This window comes from Phyllobates terribilis, unplaced genomic scaffold, assembly GCF_046119375.1.
Source record: "Phyllobates terribilis strain yellow unplaced genomic scaffold, ASM4611937v1 Scaffold_376__1_contigs__length_1858288, whole genome shotgun sequence".
In the NCBI taxonomy this organism is placed as follows: domain Eukaryota; kingdom Metazoa; phylum Chordata; class Amphibia; order Anura; family Dendrobatidae; genus Phyllobates; species Phyllobates terribilis.
This window is the reverse complement of record NW_027363136.1, coordinates 1,251,697-1,276,612: the sequence shown is the minus strand read 5'-3', so window position 1 is coordinate 1,276,612 and position 24,916 is coordinate 1,251,697. Positions and strand designations below refer to the sequence as shown.

At 44.1% G+C, this 24,916-nt stretch overlaps 11 non-coding genes and 2 pseudogenes across 11 annotated transcripts; all 13 read left to right on the top strand.

Annotated features, from left to right (window-relative positions):
- The first annotated feature begins 5,410 nt into the window (after positions 1-5,410).
- LOC141223508 (U2 spliceosomal RNA) lies at positions 5,411-5,590 on the top strand (annotated as a pseudogene).
- A 1,115-nt stretch (positions 5,591-6,705) lies between these two features.
- On the top strand, positions 6,706-6,896 carry LOC141223507 (U2 spliceosomal RNA). Its single transcript, XR_012291114.1, has one exon. It is a non-coding gene; the product is annotated as a U2 spliceosomal RNA (small nuclear RNA).
- Positions 6,897-8,011: 1,115 nt separating this feature from the next.
- Positions 8,012-8,202, top strand: LOC141223495 (U2 spliceosomal RNA). The gene has a single exon (XR_012291107.1). It is a non-coding gene; the product is annotated as a U2 spliceosomal RNA (small nuclear RNA).
- Positions 8,203-9,317: 1,115 nt separating this feature from the next.
- LOC141223484 (U2 spliceosomal RNA) lies at positions 9,318-9,508 on the top strand. Its single transcript, XR_012291099.1, has one exon. It is a non-coding gene; the product is annotated as a U2 spliceosomal RNA (small nuclear RNA).
- A 1,115-nt stretch (positions 9,509-10,623) lies between these two features.
- LOC141223472 (U2 spliceosomal RNA) lies at positions 10,624-10,814 on the top strand. The gene has a single exon (XR_012291091.1). It is a non-coding gene; the product is annotated as a U2 spliceosomal RNA (small nuclear RNA).
- Positions 10,815-11,929: 1,115 nt separating this feature from the next.
- On the top strand, positions 11,930-12,120 carry LOC141223461 (U2 spliceosomal RNA). The gene has a single exon (XR_012291082.1). It is a non-coding gene; the product is annotated as a U2 spliceosomal RNA (small nuclear RNA).
- A 1,115-nt stretch (positions 12,121-13,235) lies between these two features.
- Positions 13,236-13,426, top strand: LOC141223450 (U2 spliceosomal RNA). The gene has a single exon (XR_012291071.1). It is a non-coding gene; the product is annotated as a U2 spliceosomal RNA (small nuclear RNA).
- A 1,115-nt stretch (positions 13,427-14,541) lies between these two features.
- LOC141223438 (U2 spliceosomal RNA) lies at positions 14,542-14,732 on the top strand. The gene has a single exon (XR_012291063.1). It is a non-coding gene; the product is annotated as a U2 spliceosomal RNA (small nuclear RNA).
- Positions 14,733-15,847: 1,115 nt separating this feature from the next.
- Positions 15,848-16,038, top strand: LOC141223406 (U2 spliceosomal RNA). Its single transcript, XR_012291034.1, has one exon. It is a non-coding gene; the product is annotated as a U2 spliceosomal RNA (small nuclear RNA).
- Positions 16,039-17,153: 1,115 nt separating this feature from the next.
- Positions 17,154-17,344, top strand: LOC141223426 (U2 spliceosomal RNA). Its single transcript, XR_012291053.1, has one exon. It is a non-coding gene; the product is annotated as a U2 spliceosomal RNA (small nuclear RNA).
- A 1,115-nt stretch (positions 17,345-18,459) lies between these two features.
- On the top strand, positions 18,460-18,650 carry LOC141223414 (U2 spliceosomal RNA). Its single transcript, XR_012291042.1, has one exon. It is a non-coding gene; the product is annotated as a U2 spliceosomal RNA (small nuclear RNA).
- A 2,767-nt stretch (positions 18,651-21,417) lies between these two features.
- On the top strand, positions 21,418-21,608 carry LOC141223402 (U2 spliceosomal RNA). Its single transcript, XR_012291030.1, has one exon. It is a non-coding gene; the product is annotated as a U2 spliceosomal RNA (small nuclear RNA).
- A 1,115-nt stretch (positions 21,609-22,723) lies between these two features.
- On the top strand, positions 22,724-22,803 carry LOC141223515 (U2 spliceosomal RNA; annotated as a pseudogene).
- Positions 22,804-24,916: the final 2,113 nt, after the last annotated feature.

Genomic DNA, 24,916 nt, shown 5'->3' with positions numbered 1-24,916 from the left:
CATAATAGGCTCTGAGCCTTTATATACATGTGCACAGCAGCAGCCACCTTCAGTCTGCTGCTGGACAGCCAGCAGCAGCAGCAGCAGGAGAGGTATGTAATCAGGAGCCCTCCTGCTAAGGGTAGACAGCTGCTCGTTCCACCCCACCCCCCGCCTTAATTGGTTCTCCTCCCTTCCAACGGTGTTGAGGCGGGTGGGAACAGCAGGGGGTGAAGGTGCTGTGTTTAAAGAGGTGGAGTTATGCAGATCTAAAACGCGTGGATTGCAGCAGCAGCAAGCCGAAAAGTGCAGGCATGTAAGGGATCTAGAGGTTGACAACATGTCTTCTTAACGGGAGTCCAGGAGCTCATCTCCACAAATGGACTTTTCAGGATCCTTGGGTGGCTCCGTAGTTTGAAACCAATTCTGGTTATCGCTTCTCGGCCTTTTGGCACGATCCTTGTGATTGGTGTCAGGAGGCAGGTTCGTGATCACTGGAATTCTTTCTCGGCCTTTTCCGATTGGAACTGCTGCTATTGGGAAGGAAGGAAGGTGTTTCTCGTACCTTTCGGCGTGGAAGGAATTCTGGATCGTGGAGGAGGATTTCTTCAGGACTGGAGTTCTGGACGCTGCTGAACAGAAGGGATCGAGTCTGGTGCTGTTATTTTTGGACGTCATCGGGCTTTCTTTTGAATTTTCTCTGTGTGGAAATGGAGATGAATTTGGATCAGGACGATGCCTACATGAAGGACACCATCCGGTTTGTGGTGAGTGTGGAATTTAGGCAAGTTAAAAACTTGGACTTTTTGTACAGGAAAGTCTTTACTCCTATCTTGCATATCAGCAAGGATGAGTACTTTTGTGTTCAGTCATTTTCTAACAGAGGAGTACACGATGTGACTTTGAGAGGTGCTGGTGTATGTGAGAGGGTTTTTTCCAGTTTTAGATATGCTGCAGCCTGTGAGCATAGTGAGGTATTGGAAGGAATTTCAGCCACGCCTCGCTTTCAATTTGATCAAAGGATGCTAACAATACATATGTATAACCCTTTCATATCTGATGAGCAAGTGACTTCATACTTAAGAAGGTTTTGCTCCGTATTAATTATGAAAAAACGTTGTACGACTGGTTTTGGGGCCTGGAACGGCAAGAGACTGTATCAGGTCGTTTTTAAAAAGGACCCGTCAGTGGAGGGGGGTGTCTTAAGACCCCCACCAGTCGTGTTCATAAATAGAGATAGAGGCTTTTTGTTTTTTTCTAATATGCCACCATATTGTAAACGATGTCGGAAATATGGCCATATGGATGAAAATTGCGCCCCTTGTGAAGTATGTTCTGGCCCGGTTCATCAGGCGAGAGAGTGCCCAATGCAAGCCAGGCAAACATCTGAGGCTGATGCTGAAGATAAACAAGGGGATGGTGGGCAGATGGAGGATGGAGGATCAGAAAGTTCTTCTAATGTGGCGCAGGAAGTAGAGGTTCTGGCACCTCTAAGTAATAGAGAAAAAAGAGAAGAGAGGAAGAAAGCTGAAGAAAAGAAGAAAGAAGAAAGGAAGAAGGAAGAAAAGAAGAAGGAAGTAAAGAAGAAGGAAGAAAAGAAGAAGGAAGACAAGAAGAAGGAAGACAAGAAGAAAGAAGATAAAAAGAAAGAAGGAGAGAGGAAAGAAGATGGAAGAGAGGAAGGAACATTGGAAGAGGAAAAGGAGGGGCAACAAGGTATTGTGGATACAGTTGCTGCTCTGGCGGTATTATCAGAGATGTCGTCAGGGATTCCTTGTGCCCAGGAAAATATGGACTTAAGTTCAAAATCTTTGAAAAGGAGTACATGGGAAGAAGAGCAACAGGAGATCATGGAGGACTTGGGTGGGAAAAAATCTCGTGGTGACGCGTCTTCTTTGTTTGGGGATGTATCTCCCTCAAGTTCTTCTGATCAAGAATCCTTAATTGTGGATGTGAAATCACCTTTGGTAGATGAGGGCGGAGGGATTAGCCCTGGGCCTATTACTAGAAGATGATTACTGTTGTATCCCTGAATGTTCAGGGGTTGAACAATTTATACAAACGCACTGCATTATATGATTTTTTGAATAATGAGAAATGCGATTTTATTTTTTTACAAGAATGTAATTTAGAAAGGAAAATGAGCTATGAATATTTACGTGGAATATGGAAGGGTAACATGTTTTTTTCTGGTGGGAATGAATTGAAAAGTGATGGGGTGGGTTTTTTGTGCTCTAGTGAGTGGGAGGTGGTGAAGTATGAGGAAATTTACCCTGGTCGTATTCTATGTGTAGAAGTAATGAGGGAGGGTAAAAGGGTGCGTTGTTTTAATATTTATGCTCATACTGAGAAAAATCAAAGATTACATTTATTCGAGATTTTACAGCTTTTTTTATCAGGTGCGGATCCGATTTTAATTGGTGGGGATTTTAACTGCCAGTTAAATAATGTACGGGATGGGTCGGTAACCTGCCTTAAGAACATAATTTCTGCCTTCAGTTTAAAGGATGCATGGGCTATGGATGGTAGTAAAAAAGAATTTGAAGTTACGTGGTCAAACAGAGGTTTTACGTCTAGGATTGATCACTTTTTTATGTCTGATTCTTTTAAATGTTCCTCTTTTAAGACAAGTATTAATCCTTTTTCGGATCATAAGTTATTGGGATGCACTTTAGCAATAGACCCTTGCGGTAAGAAAAAACCTTCGCATTGGAAACTGAATGTTTCTTTATTACAGGGGGAGAATTTTAAAGAAGACTTTAAGGTTTTTTATAATGAATTAAAACTTAACAAAAAGGGTTTTAAGTGTATTTTAGACTGGTGGGATTTTATGAAGGGTAAGATCAGAACCTTCTTTGTTAAATTGGGAAAGAGGAAAGCGTATGAGAAAAGGCAGTTTTATGATGCGTTAAATGCTAATTTGCAGTGTTATTATTATTTTCAAAACAATGGAGTTAATATGGACAGCAGTATTAGTGAGGTAAAGGAGAAAATTCAGAATGCACTAAAAGAGAAGGGAAAAGAAATCATCTTCAACTCTAGGGTAAAGGTCCTGGATGAGGATGAGAAATGCACTAAGTTTTTCTTTAAAAAAATATGTGGAAAAAAGGATTTTATTGAGGTCTTAGAGGGTGAGGTGAGCCCAGAAGGGAAAGCATTGCAGGCCAAAATGTTTTATGATGATCTGTTTTCTCGAAAAAAGATTGATGAATCATTGAAAAACCATTTTTTAGAGGTTCTGGATAAAGCTCTTAGTGAGGAAGAAAAATTACTTTTATCTAGGGAGTTTACTAAGGAGGAGATATTTAATACTATTTGCACTTTACAAAATCAGAAGACACCAGGTGTGGATGGCCTCCCTGTGGAGTTTTACAGGGTTGTGTGGGATATTATAGGGGAAGATTTTTATGAGTTGTTTTCAGAAGTGGAGTCCTCTTTTAATATTCCCAAGTCATGGGCAGAAGGCCTTATTGTTTTATTATATAAAAAAGGAGGAAAAGAACTGATTAAAAATTGGAGGCCTATTACGCTGCTAAATACAGACTATAAAGTATATGCAAAACTATTGGCCAATAGATTAAAGAGTGTGATAGGGTCGGTTATTGAGGTGGATCAGTCTTGTGCAGTCCCGAATCGTAAGATTACCGACACGCTAATCTTACTGAGAGATATAATATGGGATGTGGCTGATAGGAAGCAGGACTTGGCCCTTGTTTCCCTTGATTTTGAGGAGGCATATGATAGGGTTGCTCATGAGTTTTTATTTGCCGTTTTAAAAAAAATAGGATGTCCTGGTGTTTTTATTGAACGTATTAAATGTCTGTATAAGTTATGTTTTAGTAAGATTTCTATTAATGCTTTTTTATCGGAAAATATTAATATTAATTGTGGGGTTAAGCAGGGGTGCCCCCTGTCGCCTATACTTTTCATTTGTGCAATAGAACCCCTTTTAACTGCTTTTAGGAAAGATAAAGTTATTAATGGCTTTTTTATTCCTGGCAGTAGGAATGACCAAGTGAAGGTTTTAGCTTATATGGATGATGTGTCAGTTTTAGTGCGGGACATTAAGAGTCTTCATAGAGTTTTAAGGACAGTTGTGTGGTTTGGTGGAGCATCTGGTTTTAAAATAAATTTAGAAAAATCAGGTGTTTTAACTATGGGTAAATTTCTTTTAAATTCGGATTGCATGCTGATGAGAGTAATGGAAATTAAAGTTTTAGGGGTATTTTTTACAGAGACATGTGGGAATGTGAGGAATTGGGAGTCCCTGCTTGAAAGGGTAAGGAAAAAGATTGATTTTTGGAACTTGAGAAGTTTAACAATGGAAGGCAAAATCTTGATAATAAAGCAGGTCTTACTTCCGATAATTTTATACATTTCAACTGTTTTTATACCTCCTATTAATGTAATGAAAAAGATAATTAAGTTATGTTTTAATTTCCTATGGAAGTCAAAAATGGAAAGGGTAAAAAGGGAAGAGTTGTACAAAATTAAAGGGAAAGGAGGGAAAGGCTTCCCAGACATCAGAACCTTCATTTATGCCAAGTATTTAGCTAATTGCATATGCACTTTATTAGGACCAGTTTCTAGGCTGAAAACCTTTTTAACATACAATTTGGGTTTTTTTATTAGGAAATACAAATGGTTACAAATGCATTTGGATCGGCCATATAAGTTTATGCCATCTGGGAATTATATTATTTTAGAAAGAATTCTGAGGGATTTTAAATTAATGAATATGGATCTTAAAATACTTGGAAATCATAAGAACATTTTAAAAGTCTTAGAAAGCAGGGTGATAGCTAGTCCGGTAGAGCGATTTTCCGATAATGTTGTAGATAAAATTTGGATTAATGCAAATTTTAAGTGTTTGACTAATGAACACAAGGACTTAATATGGTGTAGTATTAAAGACTGTCTGCCAACTCGAGATTTCCAATATAGAAGAGGATTGGTACGGTTTGAAAAATGCCCAAGACGTAAATGTGCTGCTGGCGAAACAGCTATGCACATTTTTTGGAACTGTTGTTATGCGCAATTAGTATGGAGAAAGATTAGTAATTTAGTTAAAGCTCTAAGTGGTGTTAATTTTCTAGATTTTAATAGGATTTTTTACGGGTTGGGTGTCAAGGATGAAGTGTTCAAGGTTGTATGGATAATTTTATCTTGTGTGAAAATGGCGCTTTGGAAAACTCGGAATATTTTGATTTTTAAACATAAGGAAGTATCGGTACAAGAATGTATTAAGTTATGCCTAAGTTATATGTTTTTATATTTCTGGAGAGATAAGGTGTTGTTTGGTGATAAAAAAGCTAATGAAATTTGGAAGCAAAAAGATTGGAATGTACTTACCTTGTGATGTTCTTGTTGCACCATATGTACCCCCCTGTAAAAAATGGAAATTCTAAAGTTAAAACGAAAATAAACTGGAATATGGAAAAAAAAAAAAAAAAAAAAATCTGTTCTTATCAGTTTAATATCTGATACGTCCCCTATCTGGGGACCATATATTAAATGGATTTTTAGAACAGGGAGATGGAAAAAGAGCTTGCTCTGTCCACTCCACGCATTGACCTGGTATTGCAGTATCTCCAGGACCGGTGCACCCCTTCTTTAATGCAGTTTCTAAAATCAGAAAGAATTGAATTCAATGTTTTTTGTTCATTTTGCTTGTTTGTCGGATTTTGGGATGGACTCTTTGGCTTTGCTTTTCTTCTCCTCATTGGATTTTTCATGTTCAAAGTTGCAGAAGCCAGATTACAAGCTCATTTTGGTTCAACTTCAGCAACTGTGCATTGCATTGCCATGTAATGTGATGCAATGCTATCTTTCTAGCTCTCCCTTTTTACTTCCTTTTGGATAAACAGACATATTAGGCAAGCATTTTGGAGCTTTCACCTAAATAACTACAGGTGGTGAGATAAGCTGCACAATATAATTGACCTTTCAGTATATTGTTGCACACACACCATCTATTTAGCAAATGCCCTTGTTATCAACAGCAGCCTTTTAAACTCACCTGAGCTAACAGGTATGTGCGCTGGTTACTCTGCTGCGCTTAAAATTTCTTTTTTGGTTTGCTACAATGCCTTTTCTGAAACGTTGTCTCCTTCTGCTGGAACACTGACTTCTTTCATTTAATGCCTGCAGACTATAAAAGAGAACCCAACCCAAAAAGTTTGGTTGATTAGTCTGTGGCATTCTGTTAAACTGTTGCTTATGGCGGTCTCTGTGAGCTTCTCAGCGACATTCAGCCAGCCAGGTATCCTGCCTGCAGTAGATGGAATGTGGCAATGGAACGCTGGCTGCGCGTGTCATAATAGGCTCTGAGCCTTTATATACCTGTGCACAGCAGCAGCCACCTTCAGTCTGCTGCTGGACAGCCAGCAGCAGCAGCAGCAGGAGAGGTATGTAATCAGGAGCCCTCCTGCTAAGGGTAGACAGCTGCTCGTTCCACCCCACCCCCCGCCTTAATTGGTTCTCCTCCCTTCCAACGGTGTTGAGGCAGGTGGGAACAGCAGGGGGTGAAGGTGCTGTGTTTAAAGAGGTGGAGTTATGCAGATCTAAAACGCGTGGATTGCAGCAGCAGCAAGCCGAAAAGTGCAGGCATGTAAGGGATCTAGAGGTTGACAACATGTCTTCTTAACGGGAGTCCAGGAGCTCATCTCCACAAATGGACTTTTCAGGATCCTTGGGTGGCTCCGTAGTTTGAAACCAATTCTGGTTATCGCTTCTCGGCCTTTTGGCTAAGATCAAGTGTAGTATCTGTTCTTATCAGTTTAATATCTGATACGTCCCCTATCTGGGGACCATATATTAAATGGATTTTTAGAACAGGGAGATGGAAAAAGAGCTTGCTCTGTCCACTCCACGCATTGACCTGGTATTGCAGTATCTCCAGGACCGGTGCACCCCTTCTTTAATGCAGTTTCTAAAATCAGAAAGAATTGAATTCAATGTTTTTTGTTCATTTTGCTTGTTTGTCGGATTTTGGGATGGACTCTTTGGCTTTGCTTTTCTTCTCCTCATTGGATTTTTCATGTTCAAAGTTGCAGAAGCCAGATTACAAGCTCATTTTGGTTCAACTTCAGCAACTGTGCATTGCATTGCCATGTAATGTGATGCAATGCTATCTTTCTAGCTCTCCCTTTTTACTTCCTTTTGGATAAACAGACATATTAGGCAAGCATTTTGGAGCTTTCACCTAAATAACTACAGGTGGTGAGATAAGCTGCACAATATAATTGACCTTTCAGTATATTGTTGCACACACACCATCTATTTAGCAAATGCCCTTGTTATCAACAGCAGCCTTTTAAACTCACCTGAGCTAACAGGTATGTGCGCTGGTTACTCTGCTGCGCTTAAAATTTCTTTTTTGGTTTGCTACAATGCCTTTTCTGAAACGTTGTCTCCTTCTGCTGGAACACTGACTTCTTTCATTTAATGCCTGCAGACTATAAAAGAGAACCCAACCCAAAAAGTTTGGTTGATTAGTCTGTGGCATTCTGTTAAACTGTTGCTTATGGCGGTCTCTGTGAGCTTCTCAGCGACATTCAGCCAGCCAGGTATCCTGCCTGCAGTAGATGGAATGTGGCAATGGAACGCTGGCTGCGCGTGTCATAATAGGCTCTGAGCCTTTATATACCTGTGCACAGCAGCAGCCACCTTCAGTCTGCTGCTGGACAGCCAGCAGCAGCAGCAGCAGGAGAGGTATGTAATCAGGAGCCCTCCTGCTAAGGGTAGACAGCTGCTCGTTCCACCCCACCCCCCGCCTTAATTGGTTCTCCTCCCTTCCAACGGTGTTGAGGCGGGTGGGAACAGCAGGGGGTGAAGGTGCTGTGTTTAAAGAGGTGGAGTTATGCAGATCTAAAACGCGTGGATTGCAGCAGCAGCAAGCCGAAAAGTGCAGGCATGTAAGGGATCTAGAGGTTGACAACATGTCTTCTTAACGGGAGTCCAGGAGCTCATCTCCACAAATGGACTTTTCAGGATCCTTGGGTGGCTCCGTAGTTTGAAACCAATTCTGGTTATCGCTTCTCGGCCTTTTGGCTAAGATCAAGTGTAGTATCTGTTCTTATCAGTTTAATATCTGATACGTCCCCTATCTGGGGACCATATATTAAATGGATTTTTAGAACAGGGAGATGGAAAAAGAGCTTGCTCTGTCCACTCCACGCATTGACCTGGTATTGCAGTATCTCCAGGACCGGTGCACCCCTTCTTTAATGCAGTTTCTAAAATCAGAAAGAATTGAATTCAATGTTTTTTGTTCATTTTGCTTGTTTGTCGGATTTTGGGATGGACTCTTTGGCTTTGCTTTTCTTCTCCTCATTGGATTTTTCATGTTCAAAGTTGCAGAAGCCAGATTACAAGCTCATTTTGGTTCAACTTCAGCAACTGTGCATTGCATTGCCATGTAATGTGATGCAATGCTATCTTTCTAGCTCTCCCTTTTTACTTCCTTTTGGATAAACAGACATATTAGGCAAGCATTTTGGAGCTTTCACCTAAATAACTACAGGTGGTGAGATAAGCTGCACAATATAATTGACCTTTCAGTATATTGTTGCACACACACCATCTATTTAGCAAATGCCCTTGTTATCAACAGCAGCCTTTTAAACTCACCTGAGCTAACAGGTATGTGCGCTGGTTACTCTGCTGCGCTTAAAATTTCTTTTTTGGTTTGCTACAATGCCTTTTCTGAAACGTTGTCTCCTTCTGCTGGAACACTGACTTCTTTCATTTAATGCCTGCAGACTATAAAAGAGAACCCAACCCAAAAAGTTTGGTTGATTAGTCTGTGGCATTCTGTTAAACTGTTGCTTATGGCGGTCTCTGTGAGCTTCTCAGCGACATTCAGCCAGCCAGGTATCCTGCCTGCAGTAGATGGAATGTGGCAATGGAACGCTGGCTGCGCGTGTCATAATAGGCTCTGAGCCTTTATATACCTGTGCACAGCAGCAGCCACCTTCAGTCTGCTGCTGGACAGCCAGCAGCAGCAGCAGCAGGAGAGGTATGTAATCAGGAGCCCTCCTGCTAAGGGTAGACAGCTGCTCGTTCCACCCCACCCCCCGCCTTAATTGGTTCTCCTCCCTTCCAACGGTGTTGAGGCGGGTGGGAACAGCAGGGGGTGAAGGTGCTGTGTTTAAAGAGGTGGAGTTATGCAGATCTAAAACGCGTGGATTGCAGCAGCAGCAAGCCGAAAAGTGCAGGCATGTAAGGGATCTAGAGGTTGACAACATGTCTTCTTAACGGGAGTCCAGGAGCTCATCTCCACAAATGGACTTTTCAGGATCCTTGGGTGGCTCCGTAGTTTGAAACCAATTCTGGTTATCGCTTCTCGGCCTTTTGGCTAAGATCAAGTGTAGTATCTGTTCTTATCAGTTTAATATCTGATACGTCCCCTATCTGGGGACCATATATTAAATGGATTTTTAGAACAGGGAGATGGAAAAAGAGCTTGCTCTGTCCACTCCACGCATTGACCTGGTATTGCAGTATCTCCAGGACCGGTGCACCCCTTCTTTAATGCAGTTTCTAAAATCAGAAAGAATTGAATTCAATGTTTTTTGTTCATTTTGCTTGTTTGTCGGATTTTGGGATGGACTCTTTGGCTTTGCTTTTCTTCTCCTCATTGGATTTTTCATGTTCAAAGTTGCAGAAGCCAGATTACAAGCTCATTTTGGTTCAACTTCAGCAACTGTGCATTGCATTGCCATGTAATGTGATGCAATGCTATCTTTCTAGCTCTCCCTTTTTACTTCCTTTTGGATAAACAGACATATTAGGCAAGCATTTTGGAGCTTTCACCTAAATAACTACAGGTGGTGAGATAAGCTGCACAATATAATTGACCTTTCAGTATATTGTTGCACACACACCATCTATTTAGCAAATGCCCTTGTTATCAACAGCAGCCTTTTAAACTCACCTGAGCTAACAGGTATGTGCGCTGGTTACTCTGCTGCGCTTAAAATTTCTTTTTTGGTTTGCTACAATGCCTTTTCTGAAACGTTGTCTCCTTCTGCTGGAACACTGACTTCTTTCATTTAATGCCTGCAGACTATAAAAGAGAACCCAACCCAAAAAGTTTGGTTGATTAGTCTGTGGCATTCTGTTAAACTGTTGCTTATGGCGGTCTCTGTGAGCTTCTCAGCGACATTCAGCCAGCCAGGTATCCTGCCTGCAGTAGATGGAATGTGGCAATGGAACGCTGGCTGCGCGTGTCATAATAGGCTCTGAGCCTTTATATACCTGTGCACAGCAGCAGCCACCTTCAGTCTGCTGCTGGACAGCCAGCAGCAGCAGCAGCAGGAGAGGTATGTAATCAGGAGCCCTCCTGCTAAGGGTAGACAGCTGCTGGTTCCACCCCACCCCCCGCCTTAATTGGTTCTCCTCCCTTCCAACGGTGTTGAGGCGGGTGGGAACAGCAGGGGGTGAAGGTGCTGTGTTTAAAGAGGTGGAGTTATGCAGATCTAAAACGCATGGATTGCAGCAGCAGCAAGCCGAAAAGTGCAGGCATGTAAGGGATCTAGAGGTTGACAACATGTCTTCTTAACGGGAGTCCAGGAGCTCATCTCCACAAATGGACTTTTCAGGATCCTTGGGTGGCTCCGTAGTTTGAAACCAATTCTGGTTATCGCTTCTCGGCCTTTTGGCTAAGATCAAGTGTAGTATCTGTTCTTATCAGTTTAATATCTGATACGTCCCCTATCTGGGGACCATATATTAAATGGATTTTTAGAACAGGGAGATGGAAAAAGAGCTTGCTCTGTCCACTCCACGCATTGACCTGGTATTGCAGTATCTCCAGGACCGGTGCACCCCTTCTTTAATGCAGTTTCTAAAATCAGAAAGAATTGAATTCAATGTTTTTTGTTCATTTTGCTTGTTTGTCGGATTTTGGGATGGACTCTTTGGCTTTGCTTTTCTTCTCCTCATTGGATTTTTCATGTTCAAAGTTGCAGAAGCCAGATTACAAGCTCATTTTGGTTCAACTTCAGCAACTGTGCATTGCATTGCCATGTAATGTGATGCAATGCTATCTTTCTAGCTCTCCCTTTTTACTTCCTTTTGGATAAACAGACATATTAGGCAAGCATTTTGGAGCTTTCACCTAAATAACTACAGGTGGTGAGATAAGCTGCACAATATAATTGACCTTTCAGTATATTGTTGCACACACACCATCTATTTAGCAAATGCCCTTGTTATCAACAGCAGCCTTTTAAACTCACCTGAGCTAACAGGTATGTGCGCTGGTTACTCTGCTGCGCTTAAAATTTCTTTTTTGGTTTGCTACAATGCCTTTTCTGAAACGTTGTCTCCTTCTGCTGGAACACTGACTTCTTTCATTTAATGCCTGCAGACTATAAAAGAGAACCCAACCCAAAAAGTTTGGTTGATTAGTCTGTGGCATTCTGTTAAACTGTTGCTTATGGCGGTCTCTGTGAGCTTCTCAGCGACATTCAGCCAGCCAGGTATCCTGCCTGCAGTAGATGGAATGTGGCAATGGAACGCTGGCTGCGCGTGTCATAATAGGCTCTGAGCCTTTATATACCTGTGCACAGCAGCAGCCACCTTCAGTCTGCTGCTGGACAGCCAGCAGCAGCAGCAGCAGGAGAGGTATGTAATCAGGAGCCCTCCTGCTAAGGGTAGACAGCTGCTCGTTCCACCCCACCCCCCGCCTTAATTGGTTCTCCTCCCTTCCAACGGTGTTGAGGCGGGTGGGAACAGCAGGGGGTGAAGGTGCTGTGTTTAAAGAGGTGGAGTTATGCAGATCTAAAACGCGTGGATTGCAGCAGCAGCAAGCCGAAAAGTGCAGGCATGTAAGGGATCTAGAGGTTGACAACATGTCTTCTTAACGGGAGTCCAGGAGCTCATCTCCACAAATGGACTTTTCAGGATCCTTGGGTGGCTCCGTAGTTTGAAACCAATTCTGGTTATCGCTTCTCGGCCTTTTGGCTAAGATCAAGTGTAGTATCTGTTCTTATCAGTTTAATATCTGATACGTCCCCTATCTGGGGACCATATATTAAATGGATTTTTAGAACAGGGAGATGGAAAAAGAGCTTGCTCTGTCCACTCCACGCATTGACCTGGTATTGCAGTATCTCCAGGACCGGTGCACCCCTTCTTTAATGCAGTTTCTAAAATCAGAAAGAATTGAATTCAATGTTTTTTGTTCATTTTGCTTGTTTGTCGGATTTTGGGATGGACTCTTTGGCTTTGCTTTTCTTCTCCTCATTGGATTTTTCATGTTCAAAGTTGCAGAAGCCAGATTACAAGCTCATTTTGGTTCAACTTCAGCAACTGTGCATTGCATTGCCATGTAATGTGATGCAATGCTATCTTTCTAGCTCTCCCTTTTTACTTCCTTTTGGATAAACAGACATATTAGGCAAGCATTTTGGAGCTTTCACCTAAATAACTACAGGTGGTGAGATAAGCTGCACAATATAATTGACCTTTCAGTATATTGTTGCACACACACCATCTATTTAGCAAATGCCCTTGTTATCAACAGCAGCCTTTTAAACTCACCTGAGCTAACAGGTATGTGCGCTGGTTACTCTGCTGCACTTAAAATTTCTTTTTTGGTTTGCTACAATGCCTTTTCTGAAACGTTGTCTCCTTCTGCTGGAACACTGACTTCTTTCATTTAATGCCTGCAGACTATAAAAGAGAACCCAACCCAAAAAGTTTGGTTGATTAGTCTGTGGCATTCTGTTAAACTGTTGCTTATGGCGGTCTCTGTGAGCTTCTCAGCGACATTCAGCCAGCCAGGTATCCTGCCTGCAGTAGATGGAATGTGGCAATGGAACGCTGGCTGCGCGTGTCATAATAGGCTCTGAGCCTTTATATACCTGTGCACAGCAGCAGCCACCTTCAGTCTGCTGCTGGACAGCCAGCAGCAGCAGCAGCAGGAGAGGTATGTAATCAGGAGCCCTCCTGCTAAGGGTAGACAGCTGCTCGTTCCACCCCACCCCCCGCCTTAATTGGTTCTCCTCCCTTCCAACGGTGTTGAGGCAGGTGGGAACAGCAGGGGGTGAAGGTGCTGTGTTTAAAGAGGTGGAGTTATGCAGATCTAAAACGCGTGGATTGCAGCAGCAGCAAGCCGAAAAGTGCAGGCATGTAAGGGATCTAGAGGTTGACAACATGTCTTCTTAACGGGAGTCCAGGAGCTCATCTCCACAAATGGACTTTTCAGGATCCTTGGGTGGCTCCGTAGTTTGAAACCAATTCTGGTTATCGCTTCTCGGCCTTTTGGCTAAGATCAAGTGTAGTATCTGTTCTTATCAGTTTAATATCTGATACGTCCCCTATCTGGGGACCATATATTAAATGGATTTTTAGAACAGGGAGATGGAAAAAGAGCTTGCTCTGTCCACTCCACGCATTGACCTGGTATTGCAGTATCTCCAGGACCGGTGCACCCCTTCTTTAATGCAGTTTCTAAAATCAGAAAGAATTGAATTCAATGTTTTTTGTTCATTTTGCTTGTTTGTCGGATTTTGGGATGGACTCTTTGGCTTTGCTTTTCTTCTCCTCATTGGATTTTTCATGTTCAAAGTTGCAGAAGCCAGATTACAAGCTCATTTTGGTTCAACTTCAGCAACTGTGCATTGCATTGCCATGTAATGTGATGCAATGCTATCTTTCTAGCTCTCCCTTTTTACTTCCTTTTGGATAAACAGACATATTAGGCAAGCATTTTGGAGCTTTCACCTAAATAACTACAGGTGGTGAGATAAGCTGCACAATATAATTGACCTTTCAGTATATTGTTGCACACACACCATCTATTTAGCAAATGCCCTTGTTATCAACAGCAGCCTTTTAAACTCACCTGAGCTAACAGGTATGTGCGCTGGTTACTCTGCTGCACTTAAAATTTCTTTTTTGGTTTGCTACAATGCCTTTTCTGAAACGTTGTCTCCTTCTGCTGGAACACTGACTTCTTTCATTTAATGCCTGCAGACTATAAAAGAGAACCCAACCCAAAAAGTTTGGTTGATTAGTCTGTGGCATTCTGTTAAACTGTTGCTTATGGCGGTCTCTGTGAGCTTCTCAGCGACATTCAGCCAGCCAGGTATCCTGCCTGCAGTAGATGGAATGTGGCAATGGAACGCTGGCTGCGCGTGTCATAATAGGCTCTGAGCCTTTATATACCTGTGCACAGCAGCAGCCACCTTCAGTCTGCTGCTGGACAGCCAGCAGCAGCAGCAGCAGGAGAGGTATGTAATCAGGAGCCCTCCTGCTAAGGGTAGACAGCTGCTCGTTCCACCCCACCCCCCGCCTTAATTGGTTCTCCTCCCTTCCAACGGTGTTGAGGCGGGTGGGAACAGCAGGGGGTGAAGGTGCTGTGTTTAAAGAGGTGGAGTTATGCAGATCTAAAACGCGTGGATTGCAGCAGCAGCAAGCCGAAAAGTGCAGGCATGTAAGGGATCTAGAGGTTGACAACATGTCTTCTTAACGGGAGTCCAGGAGCTCATCTCCACAAATGGACTTTTCAGGATCCTTGGGTGGCTCCGTAGTTTGAAACCAATTCTGGTTATCGCTTCTCGGCCTTTTGGCTAAGATCAAGTGTAGTATCTGTTCTTATCAGTTTAATATCTGATACGTCCCCTATCTGGGGACCATATATTAAATGGATTTTTAGAACAGGGAGATGGAAAAAGAGCTTGCTCTGTCCACTCCACGCATTGACCTGGTATTGCAGTATCTCCAGGACCGGTGCACCCCTTCTTTAATGCAGTTTCTAAAATCAGAAAGAATTGAATTCAATGTTTTTTGTTCATTTTGCTTGTTTGTCGGATTTTGGGATGGACTCTTTGGCTTTGCTTTTCTTCTCCTCATTGGATTTTTCATGTTCAAAGTTGCAGAAGCCAGATTACAAGCTCATTTTGGTTCAACTTCAGCAACTGTGCATTGCATTGCCATGTAATGTGATGCAATGCTATCTTTCTAGCTCTCCCTTTTTACTTCCTTTTGGATAAACAGACATATTAGGCAAGCATTTTGGAGCTTTCACCTAAATAACTACAGGTGGTGAGATAAGCTGCACAATATAATTGACCTTTCAGTATATTGTTGCACACACACCATCTATTTAGCAAATGCCCTTGTTATCAACAGCAGCCTTTTAAACTCACCTGAGCTAACAGGTATGTGCGCTGGTTACTCTGCTGCGCTTAAAATTTCTTTTTTGGTTTGCTACAATGCCTTTTCTGAAACGTTGTCTCCTTCTGCTGGAACACTGACTTCTTTCATTTAATGCCTGCAGACTATAAAAGAGAACCCAACCCAAAAAGTTTGGTTGATTAGTCTGTGGCATTCTGTTAAACTGTTGCTTATGGCGGTCTCTGTGAGCTTCTCAGCGACATTCAGCCAGCCAGGTATCCTGCCTGCAGTAGATGGAATGTGGCAATGGAACGCTGGCTGCGCGTGTCATAATAGGCTCTGAGCCTTTATATACCTGTGCACAGCAGCAGCCACCTTCAGTCTGCTGCTGGACAGCCAGCAGCAGCAGCAGCAGGAGAGGTATGTAATCAGGAGCCCTCCTGCTAAGGGTAGACAGCTGCTCGTTCCACCCCACCCCCCGCCTTAATTGGTTCTCCTCCCTTCCAACGGTGTTGAGGCGGGTGGGAACAGCAGGGGGTGAAGGTGCTGTGTTTAAAGAGGTGGAGTTATGCAGATCTAAAACGCGTGGATTGCAGCAGCAGCAAGCCGAAAAGTGCAGGCATGTAAGGGATCTAGAGGTTGACAACATGTCTTCTTAACGGGAGTCCAGGAGCTCATCTCCACAAATGGACTTTTCAGGATGCTTGGGTGGCTCCGTAGTTTGAAACCAATTCTGGTTATCGCTTCTCGGCCTTTTGGCTAAGATCAAGTGTAGTATCTGTTCTTATCAGTTTAATATCTGATACGTCCCCTATCTGGGGACCATATATTAAATGGATTTTTAGAACAGGGAGATGGAAAAAGAGCTTGCTGTGTCCACTCCACGCATTGACCTGGTATTGCAGTATCTCCAGGACCGGTGCACCCCTTCTTTAATGCAGTTTCTAAAATCAGAAAGAATTGAATTCAATGTTTTTTGTTCATTTTGCTTGTTTGTCGGATTTTGGGATGGACTCTTTGGCTTTGCTTTTCTTCTCCTCATTGGATTTTTCATGTTCAAAGTTGCAGAAGCCAGATTACAAGCTCATTTTGGTTCAACTTCAGCAACTGTGCATTGCATTGCCATGTAATGTGATGCAATGCTATCTTTCTAGCTCTCCCTTTTTACTTCCTTTTGGATAAACAGACATATTAGGCAAGCATTTTGGAGCTTTCACCTAAATAACTACAGGTGGTGAGATAAGCTGCACAATATAATTGACCTTTCAGTATATTGTTGCACACACACCATCTATTTAGCAAATGCCCTTGTTATCAACAGCAGCCTTTTAAACTCACCTGAGCTAACAGGTATGTGCGCTGGTTACTCTGCTGCACTTAAAATTTCTTTTTTGGTTTGCTACAATGCCTTTTCTGAAACGTTGTCTCCTTCTGCTGGAACACTGACTTCTTTCATTTAATGCCTGCAGACTATAAAAGAGAACCCAACCCAAAAAGTTTGGTTGATTAGTCTGTGGCATTCTGTTAAACTGTTGCTTATGGCGGTCTCTGTGAGCTTCTCAGCGACATTCAGCCAGCCAGGTATCCTGCCTGCAGTAGATGGAATGTGGCAATGGAACGCTGGCTGCGCGTGTCATAATAGGCTCTGAGCCTTTATATACCTGTGCACAGCAGCAGCCACCTTCAGTCTGCTGCTGGACAGCCAGCAGCAGCAGCAGCAGGAGAGGTATGTAATCAGGAGCCCTCCTGCTAAGGGTAGACAGCTGCTCGTTCCACCCCACCCCCCGCCTTAATTGGTTCTCCTCCCTTCCAACGGTGTTGAGGCGGGTGGGAACAGCAGGGGGTGAAGGTGCTGTGTTTAAAGAGGTGGAGTTATGCAGATCTAAAACGCGTGGATTGCAGCAGCAGCAAGCCGAAAAGTGCAGGCATGTAAGGGATCTAGAGGTTGACAACATGTCTTCTTAACGGGAGTCCAGGAGCTCATCTCCACAAATGGACTTTTCAGGATCCTTGGGTGGCTCCGTAGTTTGAAACCAATTCTGGTTATCGCTTCTCGGCCTTTTGGCTAAGATCAAGTGTAGTATCTGTTCTTATCAGTTTAATATCTGATACGTCCCCTATCTGGGGACCATATATTAAATGGATTTTTAGAACAGGGAGATGGAAAAAGAGCTTGCTCTGTCCACTCCACGCATTGACCTGGTATTGCAGTATCTCCAGGACCGGTGCACCCCTTCTTTAATGCAGTTTCTAAAATCAGAAAGAATTGAATTCAATGTTTTTTGTTCATTTTGCTTGTTTGTCGGATTTTGGGATGGACTCTTTGGCTTTGCTTTTCTTCTCCTCATTGGATTTTTCATGTTCAAAGTTGCAGAAGCCAGATTACAAGCTCATTTTGGTTCAACTTCAGCAACTGTGCATTGCATTGCCATGTAATGTGATGCAATGCTATCTTTCTAGCTCTCCCTTTTTACTTCCTTTTGGATAAACAGACATATTAGGCAAGCATTTTGGAGCTTTCACCTAAATAACTACAGGTGGTGAGATAAGCTGCACAATATAATTGACCTTTCAGTATATTGTTGCACACACACCATCTATTTAGCAAATGCCCTTGTTATCAACAGCAGCCTTTTAAACTCACCTGAGCTAACAGGTATGTGCGCTGGTTACTCTGCTGCACTTAAAATTTCTTTTTTGGTTTGCTACAATGCCTTTTCTGAAACGTTGTCTCCTTCTGCTGGAACACTGACTTCTTTCATTTAATGCCTGCAGACTATAAAAGAGAACCCAACCCAAAAAGTTTGGTTGATTAGTCTGTGGCATTCTGTTAAACTGTTGCTTATGGCGGTCTCTGTGAGCTTCTCAGCGACATTCAGCCAGCCAGGTATCCTGCCTGCAGTAGATGGAATGTGGCAATGGAACGCTGGCTGCGCGTGTCATAATAGGCTCTGAGCCTTTATATACCTGTGCACAGCAGCAGCCACCTTCAGTCTGCTGCTGGACAGCCAGCAGCAGCAGCAGCAGGAGAGGTATGTAATCAGGAGCCCTCCTGCTAAGGGTAGACAGCTGCTCGTTCCACCCCACCCCCCGCCTTAATTGGTTCTCCTCCCTTCCAACGGTGTTGAGGCGGGTGGGAACAGCAGGGGGTGAAGGTGCTGTGTTTAAAGAGGTGGAGTTATGCAGATCTAAAACGCGTGGATTGCAGCAGCAGCAAGCCGAAAAGTGCAGGCATGTAAGGGATCTAGAGGTTGACAACATGTCTTCTTAACGGGAGTCCAGGAGCTCATCTCCACAAATGGACTTTTCAGGATCCTTGGGTGGCTCCGTAGTTTGAAACCAATTCTGGTTATCGCTTCTCGGCCTTTTGGCTAAGATCAAGTGTAGTATCTGTTCTTATCAGTTTAATATCTGATACGTCCCCTATCTGGGGACCATATATTAAATGGATTTTTAGAACAGGGAGATGGAAAAAGAGCTTGCTCTGTCCACTCCACGCATTGACCTGGTATTGCAGTATCTCCAGGACCGGTGCACCCCTTCTTTAATGCAGTTTCTAAAATCAGAAAGAATTGAATTCAATGTTTTTTGTTCATTTTGCTTGTTTGTCGGATTTTGGGATGGACTCTTTGGCTTTGCTTTTCTTCTCCTCATTGGATTTTTCATGTTCAAAGTTGCAGAAGCCAGATTACAAGCTCATTTTGGTTCAACTTCAGCAACTGTGCATTGCATTGCCATGTAATGTGATGCAATGCTATCTTTCTAGCTCTCCCTTTTTACTTCCTTTTGGATAAACAGACATATTAGGCAAGCATTTTGGAGCTTTCACCTAAATAACTATAGGTGGTGAGATAAGCTGCACAATATAATTGACCTTTCAGTATACAGTTATATGAAAAAGTTTGGGCACCCCTATTAATCTTAAGCTTAATGTTTTATAAAAATTGGTGTTTTTGCAACAGCTATTTCAGTTTGATATATGTAATAACTGTTGGAAACAGTAATGTTTCTGCCTTGAAATGAGGTTTATTGTACTAACAGAAAATGTGCAATCTGCATTCAAACAAAATTTGACAGGTGCATAAGTATGGGCACCCTTATCATTTTCTTGTTTTAAATACTCCTACCTACTTTTTACTGACTTACTAAAGCACTTTTTTGGGTTTTGTAACCTCATTGAGCTTTGAACTTCATAGCCAGGTGTATGCAATCATGAGAAAAGCTACTTAAAGTGGCCACTTGCAAGTTTTTCTCCTGTTTGAATCTCCTCTGAAGAGTGGCATCATGGGCTCCTCAAAACGACTGTCAAATGATCTGAAAACAAAGATTATTCAACATAGTTGTTCAGGGGAAGGATACAAAAAGCTGTCTCAGAGATTTAACCTGTCAGTTTCCACTGTGAGGAACATAGTAAGGAAATGGAAGAACACAGGGAAAGTTCTTGTTAAGGCCAGAAGTGGCAGGCCAAGAAAAACATCAGAAAGGCAGAGAAGAAGAATGGTGAGATCAGTCAAGGACAATCCTCAGACCACCTCCAGAGAGCTGCAGCATCAACTTGCTGCAGATGGTGTCACTGTGCATCGGTCAACTATACAACGCACTTTGCACAAGGAGAAGCTGTATGGGAGAGTGATGCGAAAGAAGCCGTTTCTGCAAGCATGCCACAAACAGAGTCGGCTGAGGTATGCAAAAGCACATTTGGAGAAGCCAATTTCTTTTTGGAAGAAGGTCCTGTGGACTGATGAAACCAAGATTGAGTTGTTTGGTCATACAAAAAGGCGTTATGCATGGCGGCAAAAAAACACAGCATTCCAAGAAAAACACTTGCTACCCACAGTAAAATTTTGTGGAGGTTCCATCATGCTTTGGGGCTGTGTGGCCAATGCCGGCACCGGGAATCTTGTTAAAGTTGAGGGACGCATGGATTCCACTCAGTATCAGCAGATTCTTGACAATAATGTTCAAGAATCAGTGATAAAGTTGAAGTTACGCAGGGGATGGATCTTTCAGCGAGACAATGATCCAAAACACCGCTCCAAATCTACTCAGGCATTCATGTAGAGGAGCAATTACAATGTTCTGGAATCGCCATCCCAGTCCCCAGACATGAATATCATTGAACATCTGGGGGATCATTTGAAGAGGGCTGTCCATGCTCGGCGACCATCAAACTTAACTGAACTGGAATTGTTTTGTAAAGAGGAATGGTCAAAAATACCTTCATCCAGGATCCAGGAACTCATTAAAAGCTACAGGAAGCGACGAGAGGCTGTTATTTTTGCAAAAGGAGGATCTACTAAATATTAATGTCACTTTTCTGGTGAGGTGCCCATACTTATGCACCTGTCAAATTTTGTTTGAATGCAGAGTGCACATTTTCTGTTAGTACAATAAACCTCATTTCAAGGCAGAAACATTACTGTGTCCAACAGTTATTACATATATCAAACTGAAATAGCTGTTGCAAAAACACCAATTTTTATAAAACATTAAGCTTAAGATTAATAGGGGTGCCCAAACTTTTTCATATAACTGTATTGTTGCACACACACCATCTATTTAGCAAATGCCCTTGTTATCAACAGCAGCCTTTTAAACTCACCTGAGCTAACAGGTATGTGCGCTGGTTACTCTGCTGCGCTTAAAATTTCTTTTTTGGTTTGCTACAATGCCTTTTCTGAAACGTTGTCTCCTTCTGCTGGAACACTGACTTCTTTCATTTAATGCCTGCAGACTATAAAAGAGAACCCAACCCAAAAAGTTTGGTTGATTAGTCTGTGGCATTCTGTTAAACTGTTGCTTATGGCGGTCTCTGTGAGCTTCTCAGCGACATTCAGCCAGCCAGGTATCCTGCCTGCAGTAGATGGAATGTGGCAATGGAACGCTGGCTGCGCGTGTCATAATAGGCTCTGAGCCTTTATATACCTGTGCACAGCAGCAGCCACCTTCAGTCTGCTGCTGGACAGCCAGCAGCAGCAGCAGCAGGAGAGGTATGTAATCAGGAGCCCTCCTGCTAAGGGTAGACAGCTGCTCGTTCCACCCCACCCCCCGCCTTAATTGGTTCTCCTCCCTTCCAACGGTGTTGAGGCGGGTGGGAACAGCAGGGGGTGAAGGTGCTGTGTTTAAAGAGGTGGAGTTATGCAGATCTAAAACGCGTGGATTGCAGCAGCAGCAAGCCGAAAAGTGCAGGCATGTAAGGGATCTAGAGGTTGACAACATGTCTTCTTAACGGGAGTCCAGGAGCTCATCTCCACAAATGGACTTTTCAGGATCCTTGGGTGGCTCCGTAGTTTGAAACCAATTCTGGTTATCGCTTCTCGGCCTTTTGGCTAAGATCAAGTGTAGTATCTGTTCTTATCAGTTTAATATCTGATACGTCCCCTATCTGGGGACCATATATTAAATGGATTTTTAGAACAGGGAGATGGAAAAAGAGCTTGCTCTGTCCACTCCACGCATTGACCTGGTATTGCAGTATCTCCAGGACCGGTGCACCCCTTCTTTAATGCAGTTTCTAAAATCAGAAAGAATTGAATTCAATGTTTTTTGTTCATTTTGCTTGTTTGTCGGATTTTGGGATGGACTCTTTGGCTTTGCTTTTCTTCTCCTCATTGGATTTTTCATGTTCAAAGTTGCAGAAGCCAGATTACAAGCTCATTTTGGTTCAACTTCAGCAACTGTGCATTGCATTGCCATGTAATGTGATGCAATGCTATCTTTCTAGCTCTCCCTTTTTACTTCCTTTTGGATAAACAGACATATTAGGCAAGCATTTTGGAGCTTTCACCTAAATAACTACAGGTGGTGAGATAAGCTGCACAATATAATTGACCTTTCAGTATATTGTTGCACACACACCATCTATTTAGCAAATGCCCTTGTTATCAACAGCAGCCTTTTAAACTCACCTGAGCTAACAGGTATGTGCGCTGGTTACTCTGCTGCGCTTAAAATTTCTTTTTTGGTTTGCTACAATGCCTTTTCTAAAACGTTGTCTCCTTCTGCTGGAACACTGACTTCTTTCATTTAATGCCTGCAGACTATAAAAGAGAACCCAACCCAAAAAGTTTGGTTGATTAGTCTGTGGCATTCTGTTAAACTGTTGCTTATGGCGGTCTCTGTGAGCTTCTCAGCGACATTCAGCCAGCCAGGTATCCTGCCTGCAGTAGATGGAATGTGGCAATGGAACGCTGGCTGCGCGTGTCATAATAGGCTCTGAGCCTTTATATACCTGTGCACAGCAGCAGCCACCTTCAGTCTGCTGCTGGACAGCCAGCAGCAGCAGCAGCAGGAGAGGTATGTAATCAGGAGCCCTCCTGCTAAGGGTAGACAGCTGCTCGTTCCACCCCACCCCCCGCCTTAATTGGTTCTCCTCCCTTCCAACGGTGTTGAGGCGGGTGGGAACAGCAGGGGGTGAAGGTGCTGTGTTTAAAGAGGTGGAGTTATGCAGATCTAAAACGCGTGGATTGCAGCAGCAGCAAGCCGAAAAGTGCAGGCATGTAAGGGATCTAGAGGTTGACAACATGTCTTCTTAACGGGAGTCCAGGAGCTCATCTCCACAAATGGACTTTTCAGGATCCTTGGGTGGCTCCGTAGTTTGAAACCAATTCTGGTTATCGCTTCTCGGCCTTTTGGCTAAGATCAAGTGTAGTATCTGTTCTTTTAAGAACACAAGAGCTACGATCTACACTTGATGAGAGCGATCGAACTCGGAAGGAGAAGAGCTTCGGAGCCCAGCTGACATCAGAGAACGAAGGCGGATATCGGTGGGAGGAAGAAGCTCTAAAGAATCCAGAAGAAGACGAAGACTCGGAGAAGAATCGGGCTGTCCTGTGGAATCTTCGAGGAAGAAAATCATCGAGACAAAGACCTTTCGGGGAATTTGTCCAGAACACGACGGGAGAAGAATCTGCATAGCTCCACCCATTCCGGGAAGAGTTCCAGATCCAGCTCCAAGAAGTAACTGCAGGAGGAAAGCCATGGCAAGCGCTGCGAGGAAGGCCGAAAAGAAGAGCCTGGAGCTGGGGACAGCCAGGAGGGCCCAGCCAGGAGCCGATTCTGACCCCAAGGACTCTGCCTCCACGACTGGCCAGCAGAAGGGACCCCAGAAGCCCCGCCACGAAGCTCCAGCCCTGGAGCCATGGATGCGGCAGACGGTGGCCCTGAAGCTGAAGGATGTGGATGGGAGGGTGCCGGACATGTCCTCGGACGTGTTCTGCCAGAAGATGCTGCTGGATCGAGGCTTCTCCAGGTCGGACACCCTCAGCATCCAGACCTTCTTGACGGGGATCTTCTTCGTCACCTTCGCCACTGTGAACACCTGCAGGAGGTTCTGGGAAATGGTAAGCGCAAAAGGACCGGATAATTCTTTCTCTGCCTTTACAGGTAGCTGCCCTATCCAGAGGGATGAAAGGAGGATCACGGTCTCCATGCGCAACCCACACACCCCAGGCCAAGACATCTGTACCTTCCTGAGACGCTTCTGTTTGGTTGTGAAGGAACCCTCTCACATCCTGAATGGACTCGGCTTCTGGACAGGTAAGTGGTCGGTGACCGTTAGACTTCACAGGGACCTGGCGTACTCAGACGGACTTCGGCACCTGCCCCCGACATTCTCCCTGGGCAACTCCTACGGCCTCATCTATTACCCGGACATGCCGCGGAACTGCAGGAGATGCGGCAAGAACGGCCACGAGATGAAGGACTGCAAGGAGGATGCCTGCAGGATTTGTCGAGTGACGGGACACAGCTCGAAGGACTGCCCGAAGAAGACGTCCTGCAACCTGTGTGGGCTGGCGGCTCATCTGTACAAGGATTGCCCCAGGCGTGAGAGATCCTGGGCATCGGTGGTTGCGACGACCCCAGCTACGGAGGACAAGGCCCCGACGACCAGGCCTGTGAAGGTCAAGGACGCGACGACCAAGGCCCCAGCGGCCAAGGCCGAGACGACCAAGGCCAAAGCGGTCAAGGAGTCGGTGGCCAAAGCCCCAGCGACGGTCCCAGCAGCTCCGAAGCAGAAGAAAAAGTCAAAGGAGGGTAAGAGTTCTGTCACCCCTCTCTCGATCCCTCCCCCTGCCACCCCCGTCCAATCCCCCCCCACCCCGGCCACCCCTGCTGAGGATTCCACTTCCTCTTCCTCCTTCCCCTACTCCTCAGCAGGTGTCCTTTCCCCTGCCCCGGCAGCCACTCTCCCTCCCCAGACCATGGTAGCGGTGGAATTAACCTTTCCTCCACCCGCCGCTATCTATTCCGAGGAGGATTTTCCCCTTCTTGTCTCCCCAGTTCCAACCCGGGGAAAGAGGAAGGTGGAGGACAGCCCTGCTACTGAATCCTCCAAAAAGAAGATTCTGGATTTCGTAGGCGAAAAGGAGGATACCCTCCCTGAGCCAGAAGAGATGGAGCACATGGTTGAGACCCTGGTGGCCGAGCCAGAAGAGGAGGAACTGGTGGTCGCCGAGATTGAGGCCGCGCTGCTTGACCAGATGGAGGAAGAGGGCCTGCTGGTGATCCCGTCACCAGCAGTCAACACCGACGAGGGACCACCCGACCGGAGTGGTAACTAAGGTGTATTGCCTGCGCTAACTTTTTCTTTTTTCCCTACATGATGGCTAATATTAACTTATTTTCCATTAATGTCAGGAGCATCAAGGACAAGTTCAGACGTCAGACTATTTATGCCTTCCTTACTTCCCAGTTGTGTGATGTTTATATGTTGCAGGAATGTTCCCTTCCCTCCTCTAGGTCCTTCAAACATCTGGCCAGGGAGTGGTCCCACGGTCCATCCTACTGGTCCGGTGGGGGTGACTGC